The following is an 11,279-nucleotide window of genomic DNA, read 5'->3' as shown; positions in this document are numbered from 1 at the left end:
TAACTGAGGTCCGCTTAAAAGTATGTGTATTCTTACCATTTGCCTTACTATAAAGCCTGCAGATCTATGCCACAGCCTATGTCCTACAATGCAAATAAGAAAACAAAACAACAGACGGTACAATTCAACCGGTGCAAATTAAGATCCTCAATGCTAATTACTCACCTTCAAGCTGTTTGCATGCTGACATTCTTCAGCTGTGTTTAAGCAACATGGATGTAGAAAGCAATAACTAGGTTAATTAATTTAAATAAATCAATTAGTGTTTTTATTATTAATATTTATAGCTAGGTACTCTAGAAATAACCAAATTAGATTATTTAGGTTATTTCTAGAGTAGCATGGTCGCTGCCCTTATAAAAAAACGTCCTATTTCTGTATAGTTCTAAAAAGTCTAGTTCTATAAAATTAAAAATAAACTTTGTTAATGGTCCTTCCGGAAATCCTCCTAAATAAGCATAAAATGTATTTATTCGGAGACGATGTACCTAAGTGCTACCAAAAATTTATTCCGACCCTGCCAGGATTCGAACCTGGAATCTTCTGATCCGTAGTCAGACGCGTTATCCGTTGCGCCACAGGGCCGATGTAAGCAGCCAACCAAAAGCGCTACTGACCAAAAATCTGCATCTGAAAGTTGTTTTTTATAGTCTCTTGAAATTTTACCCACAAGATATGAACATGAGATATGATGTTAAAGTTTAACGCTTTAATGTCATGCGCAAAAAGTCATGCGTGAAAGCTCATGTGGACTATGCCCGATCTAAATCCAAAAAAATACTATTAGGTGTAGACCAATTGGTATGACCTTGTGCACCAGATCTAAGGATTTTTCAACCCTATTTCACGCCCTTAGAGGAGTAATTCCCAAAACCGTTACTTGACTGACGCCTACGTTCTAGACGGAACCTTCCTTTCAAATTTCAAGTTTTTAGGCTTTATAGTGAAGATTTCGTGATTACTCAGTGATTGTCATTGAATTTTTTTTATATATATAGAGATAATTTTGTGGAGCACACAGATCATCTAGTTACAGCACGGTTGTTTAGGCTGACTATGGATCATGAGGACGTCCTGTGTTCAGTTCTTGGGTCAAGCCAAGAATTGCGTAGTATTAGGGTTAGCATAGGGTTCGCTGTAAAATAATCGCATTACACTCCCAAAGTTGAGCCATTCCACTGAGAGAATCAGGCCAGCCATTACGACGCGTTTTGGCGTACAGAGTTTTCCACAATGGTGGCTGAGGGAGAACCTCACTTCTCTCTATGAACTATGCCATTGCGGCAACGCATAGATACCTCAGTAACAGTAAGTACTATAGCTGCTTGGGGACAGAAATAAGCAAGGCGTTAGTTCTTCTACGAGCGAGCTCTGTCACATAAAGCTCCAACGCAAGTACTAAGTACGCTTGTCCATTCTGAGCAGAATTGGAGCGAGTATATTCTTGGATTAGGATCGGACGTAGTACACTACTGTGGCACTGGACATCTGAATTCAGTTCGTTTTTCTCAATCCGTATCTTACCGAATTTTGATCTGAAGGTATTTTGCGCTTTAATGATTTAACAAGCGCTTTAATGATTTAACATGTGGGTATATCATTGACGCAAAAACGACAGAGTTTTATAAGTTTGACGTGACTATGTGCGTGCGTGTGTGTTTGTGGCTTGGATAAACCTTTTTTTTTACACAAATCGCTTAATATACGTATTAAATAAAAGGGCAGTAAAATAAATTACACAAAACTTTTTTTTTATTTTAAATTTATATATTGTATCCAAATACAAATAAAAATTGTTTATATCAGCTATGTTATAACACGTTTTTGTTTTTAACGGATAAGAGCCGCAGGTGTAAACCCGTCTGCGTGCAAATCGTAACATCTACATAATTGCAACAAAAAACGCCGATACCTAATTACTTTAACATTTCGATTTCTCAAAATAATACGTATGGATGGTCGGACATCGATCATTCGTGCGTGTAATGAACTTGGAGTATTTTGAAGCCCTATAATTTTTCTCCCACTCATAAGCAATTACTATACTCACTTGCACTAGAATCATCGCTTTTTAGCATTCTTCATCAATTAATGAATAAACGTAACCTTTACAAACACCCGATAATATTAATTATGACCTTATTTTTATATTTTTTTGGTTTATGAACTGCTGTGAAACATTCATTCCATTCAAGTGGACAATTGAATCGAATGCAGGTAATATCTACGACCAGTGTTTTTGCAAATACTTTTTGTCAATGACTGAATAACATAACCTTAACTCAGGTGACTTACAGTGTTGTAATTAGGCGATTACGAGTATGTACAAGTGCATCCAGTATTGCTAGCTCTATTACAAATTAAAATTACACCTATAACTTAATACAAATCCGTAGAATGTTAAGTAATTCAAGTATTAACAAAAATAGAATACTTACGAATAATAAAAAAATATATAAATCATTAATGAACTATACAAACAGAGTAAACAGTTTCTCCATTCATAATTTGCCGCTGTTATTAAAATCACAATAAAATACTATTTTGAAACATTATCGGTTTAATGATTAAAATTATCAAAATATTAAAAAATAACAAGAAAAACAAAGTTAATACAAGAAAGCTAGTTGTAATTATAACAATGTCTACTGACTTTATTTAATGAAATCTGACAGCCGTCACTAGATGGCGCTAAAAACAATCGGCGTCTACGTAAATACAAATAACATCACTAGATGGCGCTAAAATCAAGTAGCGCCCTAATGACGTATATTATATACGTCGTACGGAGATGTAATATGAAATTAACATTGTAATTGTATGGGGAACTCTCACAAGACGCGAATCCTATTCTCACTTGACGATCTTTATTTTGAAATTCTGACAGAACACAGCATATAATGATGTTGATTTTACCTGTAAATCATATTTAGAATATAATGTTGTTCATAAATACTTTTTGCTAAGTAGTGTTTACTTACATATGGATATACCGGTTACATGTATAATATTAGGTACATTTTTATAATTTTTAAAGTTATAGTCTTTAAAACTATTATACTTAAAACATTTTAATCTATTAAGATGTTTAATCAGCTGATATAGTATCTCTAGTCTCTAGTCTAGAACTCACCAAGAGTTGTTAATATTACTATCATTAGGACCTACGAATTAATTGATGTTGTATAAATTAATTCACGGTTTCTACTCTTTTTTATTTTAAGCAATTTATAAAACAAAGGCACTAACTTCAGCTAAGTACATTGCTATTAAACTATTGCATAGTTTTGCAATTAACATTTAACTCTTTTTCCCCGTGTACATTTTTTATAAGAAATAACTGATAATGGAATAAAATAGTCAAGAATATTATATTTTATACAGGTAATAAAGTTATTAACGAGTGTAACAATTAAACTTAACACAACTTGCTTCGATATTAAAACAAGAACTACCGAGAGTACCAATTGATTCAATTAAGAAGGTAATTTTTTCACCTCGTTAAAAAGCTTGTTTTGCGGAATAAATTAGTCCCAATCAACTGTACTTGGGAGCTTAATTTTTCTTCCAACACTAAACTTTTTAATTGCGTCTTAATGAAATTATAAACTTTCTTTCATCGGCAGCAGGGATTAAGTTTTTTCAAGAATAAGCAGAAACAACTTAAGTTTTTCAATTTTGTAATACGTCATCTATTGAAAGTAATCTAAAGTGGCAATTCCTATACATATCACATTGTTTTTTTTTTGTTTCTTTGGATTTTCAGTAATTTACTTTCAACAAAACAAACAAAATATTCAATGTAATAACAAACATGTATGATATATTAAACATATACATAATCAGGTAAGACTTTTAAATAATTTGAAAAGAAAGAATTACTTTAAAATTAAACTGAATGAAATTAAACATTTGACACAGCGGGAACGTCAACAATTTACGAATATTCATCATCAACTTGAAACTGGGGAATGAAAATTTTAACCTTAGAACATGACATTATACATTAGAATATTGCAACAGATTGATCCATTTCGTGCGGATCATAGAAGCTTGTTTTCCTCGCACCTTAGAATCAAAACGTGTCCCTTAATTACCTTCTCCAACTCATTCGAAATGTCATATTCCTTGTAAGCTGCAACGCACTGCGGTATCGCAGGTAGGATAAAGCTCGTAGACGAGGCCCAACGGGGTGGAAACCCGTAAACCACAATGGTACGTTGATGAAGACGTTCCCGTCAAATTGCACCCTAACAGAGGGAGAAATTAATAAATACCTCGCGAACAAATAAACACTTTGCAATTCGCTTCATACCCGTTGATGAAAGATCTTAATAAACGTGTAACAGAATTACGAAATAATATCGAAGGTTGCAAAAGTATATTTCATAAAGAGTTATTGTATTGAGATTGAGTGAGTGAATATTAAATCAAAATAAGCATATTGTTTATTTTTCCATATAAACGAATTTAAAACTTTCTAAGTGTTCACTTATGACAACCCTATTGAAGATAAAAGATCGATACGCGCATAGTACCTGCGCTACGCAACGCGTACCTAATAAAGTAACAGGTCGATTCACATGATTTTAATTGTTCGTGTTTGTTAAGGCTGTGCTGTCTGATGGCTTTCAGAAATACTATGGCAGTGGTGTACTGAAAAACTATTAGGTTTTCAATTTCACAGATAAGTCTCAGAGACAGTAAATAATTTACCTCTAAAGCATGTGTGTGTTTCGGTTTTCATTTACACGTTGTATATTGCATATATTATTTTCAGATATGTTCAAAATAAGTAGCAATGTTTTCCTTCACCGTTAAAGCAAGTAATATTTAATAACTTACGCGCGAATCATTAGCAGTAACTTTATGTGACAGAGCTGTGGAAGTAGTATCTTTTGTATGATGCGCCATGTTTTTTTCTGCCGCCAAGCAGCGATACTGTGTTCCGGTCTGAAGGGCGTGGTTGCCGGTTCAATTACAGGCACACGTGGTTTCACCCCTACGCCTCAGGTTGATGGACATAGACTGGCGCTTTTTAGGACGTATTCCTTGCATGCCTTGCGAAGTAATGCTCTGTTTATAGGCGATGGTAGTCCACTTGCCATTCATCTTGGTCAGTCAAATTATTCCTTTACTTAATTTCGACGGCCGATTGGCGCAGTTTGCAGCAACCCTGCTTTCTGAGTCCAAGGCCATGGGTTCGATTCCCACTACTGGAAAATGTTTGTGTGATGAGCATGAATGTTTTTCAGTGTCTGGGTGTTTATATGTATATTCTAAGTATTTATGTATATTATTCATACAAATATTCATCAGTCATCTTAGCACCCATAACACAAGCTACGCTTACTTTGGGGCTAGATGGCGATGTGTGTATTGTCGTAGTATATATTTATTTTATTTAATTTAAAAAACTTCAAACAGTTCATCATAATAATCTAATCTAATCTTCTACTGTTCGAAATACCAGATCATTTCTACCGCGCACTTGCAAATTATGGAACAATCTCCCATCTGATGTGTTTCCTCAAAAATACAATCTAGGGTTATTCAAGGGGCGGATAAACAAATTCCTTAAAAGCCGGCAACGCATCGGTGACTCCTTTGGTGCTGCAGATGTTTATAGGCGGTGGTGATCACTTACCATCAGGTGACCCACTTGCTCGTTTGCCCGCTATTAATATTTAAAAAAAAAAACATCATATCAACCGATAGACGTCCACTGCTGGACATAGGTCTTTTGTGGGGAGTTTCAAATGCCACGGTTCTGTGCCGCTTGGATCCAGCGGCTACCTGCGACGCGCTTAATATCGTCTGTCCACCTCGTTGGGGGTCGACCAACGCTGCGCTTACCAGTACAGGGCTGCCATTCCAGCACCTTGGGACCCCAACGTCCATCCTTTCTCCTAACTATGTGCCCGGCCCATTGCTTCGCGACTCGTTGAGCTATGTCGGTAAGTCTGGTTCTTCTACGAATCTCCACATTTCTGATTCGATCGCGTAGAGATACTCCGAGCATAGCTCTCTCCATCGCCCGTTGAGGTGACTCTGAGCCTTCTTATGAGGCCCATAGTTAACGACCATGTTTCAGAACCAAAGGTCATGCACTGTTCGAAGACTTTCGTCTTCAGGCACTGAGGGATTTTCGAACAGTTATAGGTGCTATAAATCATAATCAAGGTCAATAGATATGTATTGAACTTCCTCAATAAATTTTTTAATTTTTTTTTTTTTTTTTATTTAATAATTATTTATTGTAATTTTTAATTTAATTTTTTTTTTTTTATTTTGTCTTTTAATTTTATATTTTTGACATACCATTTGAATAAATTTTTACTAATAATAACTTTTAATATTTAATTCGATATTGTAAATTAAGTAATACTAATTGTTGTTTTTGATGTATTAATATGGGCTTTGCCTGAAATAAATAAATTATTATTTTTATTATTATTATTGATTATTATTGTAGCAAAAAGAATGCCTTGAGGCTTAGGCTACGTTATTGTGTGCAAGCCTTTAATCTACAGTACATAAAGGCCAGTGCACGTTGTTGGGTGATTAACACAGACGACGTTGATACTTTCAAATCACGTGCACGGCTGTCTAATGAAACAATTATGTGGCTCGCTTTGTCAGGCGGAGGGCGATGTGACGATGGCGGCAGATTACATAATGAGATGTATAGCCAGCCATAATATATGAGTACAGTTTTAAAGTGCATTGTTTTAGTAAACACTTACGTATATTAGGTATTATATAAAATGGTTTCAAATAGTGGATTTTTGACGACCTCTATAGCGAAGTGAGGTGCGCTGTGAGTTTTAAGTGGGTGGTCCCAGCTAGGGCAATTTGGAAATTTATTATTTCTTAATTTTCTCTGGCCTGATCTGGTGGGAGACTTTGGCCGTATCTAGTTACAATCCTACCGGAAAAGACGTGCCGATAAGTGATTTAGCGTTCCGGTAAGCGATTTAGCGTTCCGGTACGGTGTCGCGTAGAAAATAAAAAAGGTTAGCCCATTACCATCTTAGACTCGATCATCACTTGTCAGCAGGTGAAGGAGAAATTGCAGTGGAATTAAAAAAATAATAAGTAAATTATACAAGTAAAATAAAGTATATAACTTATAGAGAAATTCTATTTTAATATTCAGGAATACTTAAACGATAAAAAAGCTTGGGAATGAATTGCTCTGAGTTCATAGCTAAATATTAATTGACCGTGAGATGGTGATAACAAAAATAAATACCCTGCTAAGTTTGTCTAGTCATAGGCCAGGGCGCGTTTGGAACAGTCTTAGCTTCAGGCTTAAGTTGTTGAAAGAAGTTGTCACCTTTACACAATTATATTAACATATATCTATGAACGAATGAATCAAAAGTGCCTGTGATGGGCCTACATTAATAAAAATATAAGAATTCGTATTTATTTTAGACCCACGGGAATCAAACTTTGACGTTGAGTACCATAGCAAAAAATGCTAACCACCGGACGAACAAGGCAGTTATACACAAGAATGCACTATCAGAAATTTTAGAACTCTGTGGGACCTACGCAGACCTGAAATTTTCTTGAAATACAAAAGCTTTTCCAGCGATATGCATTATAGATGCTATTTAGGGAGTGGCACAAAGCCTAGAATTCTCTTGCAGCCACAAAATTTTACTCCAGCGTTCTAGACATTCTCAGGCCGGGGGTATTTGGTTAAAGTTTAGCAACCATACAGTAATGAAAACTATACCAAGGGTGGAGCACCACTGCACCAGGTGAAAGTTGGTGGTTTTTAAGTATCCCTTAAAAACCTTTAACCCTAAAATATTAAAGATCTTGTAAAACCGGAGAAATCCAACTTATAGTTTTGAGAAAAAGCCATAAACAGAAGCTGCTTCCACAATTTGCATACTCACAAAAGATTGATTTATTGCCACTTATGGTAGGACTTTATCAGGCAATATACAGATATTTGAGAGCTTCGGAGAATTTTGTTTTTGACTGACCTGTTTTGCATAGACACGACCATTAAACAGGTCAGTTACATTAACGTAAACATCTCTAGAACACTCTCCAATACAAAGTTTATAAAACACACACATGAACCGTGCTGAACGAGGTCTCTTCAATGTTCTAAGGACTTCAAGTTTCCAACTTAAGATTGTCAACATGTTTATCTAGTCTAGTTTACTGCTTTACAGTTGGGATACTGCAATAAATTTCACACAATTGCTTACCGACATATTCTTTTCAAACAATTTTTGAAAAAAATATGTCGAATAAAGTATCCCGAAATTATACGACTCTTTCGATCGTTGTGGTTGATGGTATGCTCTATAAAAATATCTTTCACTTATAAGCTTCATTTAACTTATTAATGTGCGGTTGGTATTTTTAAGAAGGTATAAGTAGCAGAAGTTGAGCTTTAAAACATAAGATCATAATGCAATCTTAGATTTCAACAATAGTGACGTGACGTTACCTACTTAACTGTATGGTGGCTAATCCGTGATTTGGTCATAAGTAGGAACTATAACCTGTAAAACAGCTCATGTGAATTATAAATGTACTACCTTAAGCCTGCGGCTCCGTCCCCGTCAAAATTGAAAGAGAATTTATTAACTGGCTTCCAAAGAGAATGGCTTGTAACATGATTTTTAAGTGAAAGTAATCACTGCAGTTCCCTTTTGGAAGTTTTTTTTAGATAGCTACGTAATAGAAGGCTAACAGTTTAGAAATACGGATTTAGATATAGGTTCAAATATTGATCGGCAATAGCTTAGTGGGTAAAGCTTCGGATTTGCTTTCGTGGAGACCGAGTCCGAGGCCCGGCACGCACCACTGACTTTTCGGAGCTATCACACGGTTAAGGAAAACATCGTTAGGAAACTTGCATGCTAGAGAGTTCTCCATAATGTTCATAAAGGCGAGTGAAGTCTTCTTCAGCACCGAGGTAGACTACGGCCTAAACCCTTCTCTTTCTGAAAGGAAATCCGCGCCCTGTAGTGGGTCGATAATGGGTCAATAATAATTCATATACCGAAAACCGAAAACCAAACCGAGGGTCTCAGTTCGGTTTTCTAGCATAACAAAATGAAATGTAAAAACATCGCTCTTTATTTTATCTGCCAAGTGACTCGTTAGTGCAGTGCTCACCTTGTTCACTTGGGGTCACAAAGATCTAGATTTTATTCCTAGGTCGGGCATAAAATCGTAATAATGTATATTAACATTAATTGTAGAGTATTAGTACTAGCCCGAGTTAGTGAGAATTACAAATTACCACCCCTGTGCCTTAGAGAGCACGTTAATCCACCGGTTCAGATTATAACTAACATGGCCTTATTATATTCAAAAGCCCGCAAAAGGCTGAGTGGTGGTTCTAAGCTGAAATACCATTACGTAAGAAGAAGCCTGTACCGAGACGCCTTATTAGCTAAGGATAATAAAGCCATGTCGAGAATAAAAACTAATATTCTGAAACTAAGCTTAAAGCTTGTATGAGTGCTTACGACACTAGGATGACAAGTAGGATTAAAATCTACAATATTTTGGGCACAGGTCTTAAATATTTATCAATAGTTCTAGTTTTGGCGACCTTCCTGTCGCAGCGGTGAGGGCTGTGTTTTAAGTGGGAGGTCCCGGGTTAGTTCCCCGAGACGGTATTTTCTGAAATTCATCTGGTTTGGTCTGGGAGGCGTTGGCCGTGGATATTTACCCATGTCTCCAAGCTATTTACCTCGCTTAAATCGATAAGACTGCCTTTTTGCATCTTATATATATATATTTTTGTTGTTTTTGTTATTTCTTGTTTTAACTTTTAATTTGTGCAATAAAGACTTTATCTATCTATCTATCTTTGTATTTATCTATCTATTTACCGTTCCCATACGATGACGCGTATAAACCGCGACCGTCGCGTATAAACTGCGACAGTCGCGTAGTAAGGATGCATTATCACCAACTTCTTCATCAAATTTTATCTCTTTTACTTTCAGGAAATTAGCAGCGTACGCCTACGAACTGCAGCGGAAGTAAAAATCTACATAGTTAGCACGTCAAACAGTACTAGTTTAACACAAGTTATTAGAGTACATGAAAATTGCATTTTAATAGCACCCTAACCGCCATGTGGCGTAACTCGCGGGTCATGACTCGAAAGACTACAGTACAAGTATACACGCAGAGTTCATAGGATTTAGACAGGTATATTCTTGCCTGAACAAAGCAAGAAAGATTTTTTAGTTTAAACCGTTTCATTATTTTGTGTTACTATGCTATCGTTGTTATATAATTTATTATTCATATTATTCAGATTCAGAGTTGAATTTAGCTATTTTCTCAGTTTGTTACAGATACCGTCCTAAAAAAAATAAGATATAAATAACTCCTTAGAAGTGCCTTGTTGATTTAAAATAAGTAGGGATTATAAGAAATCCTAAAGGTACTACAATATGTTAACACTAAACTGATGCTACAACCAATAACTTAGAATAATTATCAAATCAATGTTACCAAACTTATTAACTTAGTTTAGTATCTTTGATTTTATCATACAGAAAATGATCTGATGATCACGCGGGGACTTGCTCACAGATTGTTTTTTCAGATTTACGTATTCCCACTCGATTTAGATCTAGACTTTTTTTCCACTTTAAGTTAGCCCTTAACTGCAATCTCACCTGTTGGTAAGTGATGATGCAGTCTAAGATGGTAGCGGGCTAAACTGTTAGGGAGTATGGTAGTCATACCCCTTAAACTTTTACGAAAATAGCTCTTTCGATATACCTCTCTACTTCTACGGTATAATTATATATATACACTAGCTTTTGCCCGCGGCTTCGCTCACGTTAAGTTTTATTTTTGATTTGTTAAATTTACTACAAAGGGTTAAAAAAGGTCTTGCTGCTTATAGAAAAATATGAACGGAAATTACTTAGAAAATCAGAAACTTTCATATAAATTTTGATCGCCTATGAAATACGTATTTCTTAATTATAAATCGAAAACCTAAAATCAAAGTTTAATTGATGTAGCTTGAAAAATAAATTGATAAATGAAGAATTTTTTACAAACTTTCATCCCATATTTAACCCTGATGGAATTTAAAAAAATTCTTTCCTAGCGGACGCCTACGTTGTAATAACTATCTGTGTGCAAAATTTCAGCCCAATCCGTCAAGTGGTTCGAGCTGTGTGTTGATAGATCAGTCAATCAGTCAGTCAGTCAGTGACCTTTGCCTTTGAGTTACATCAATGGACATAGCATGTTCGTTTTCTCCG

At 35.5% G+C, this 11,279-nt stretch overlaps 1 non-coding gene across 1 annotated transcript; it reads right to left on the bottom strand.

Moving 5' to 3' along the window:
• Window positions 1–512: 512 nt before the first annotated feature.
• On the bottom strand, window positions 513–585 carry Trnar-acg. Its single transcript has one exon. It is a non-coding gene; the product is annotated as a tRNA-Arg (tRNA).
• Window positions 586–11,279: the final 10,694 nt, after the last annotated feature.

This window comes from Pararge aegeria, chromosome 15 (genome assembly GCF_905163445.1).
Source record: "Pararge aegeria chromosome 15, ilParAegt1.1, whole genome shotgun sequence".
In the NCBI taxonomy this organism is placed as follows: Eukaryota; Metazoa; Arthropoda; class Insecta; order Lepidoptera; family Nymphalidae; genus Pararge; species Pararge aegeria.
This window is presented reverse-complemented; position numbering and strand designations above follow the sequence as displayed.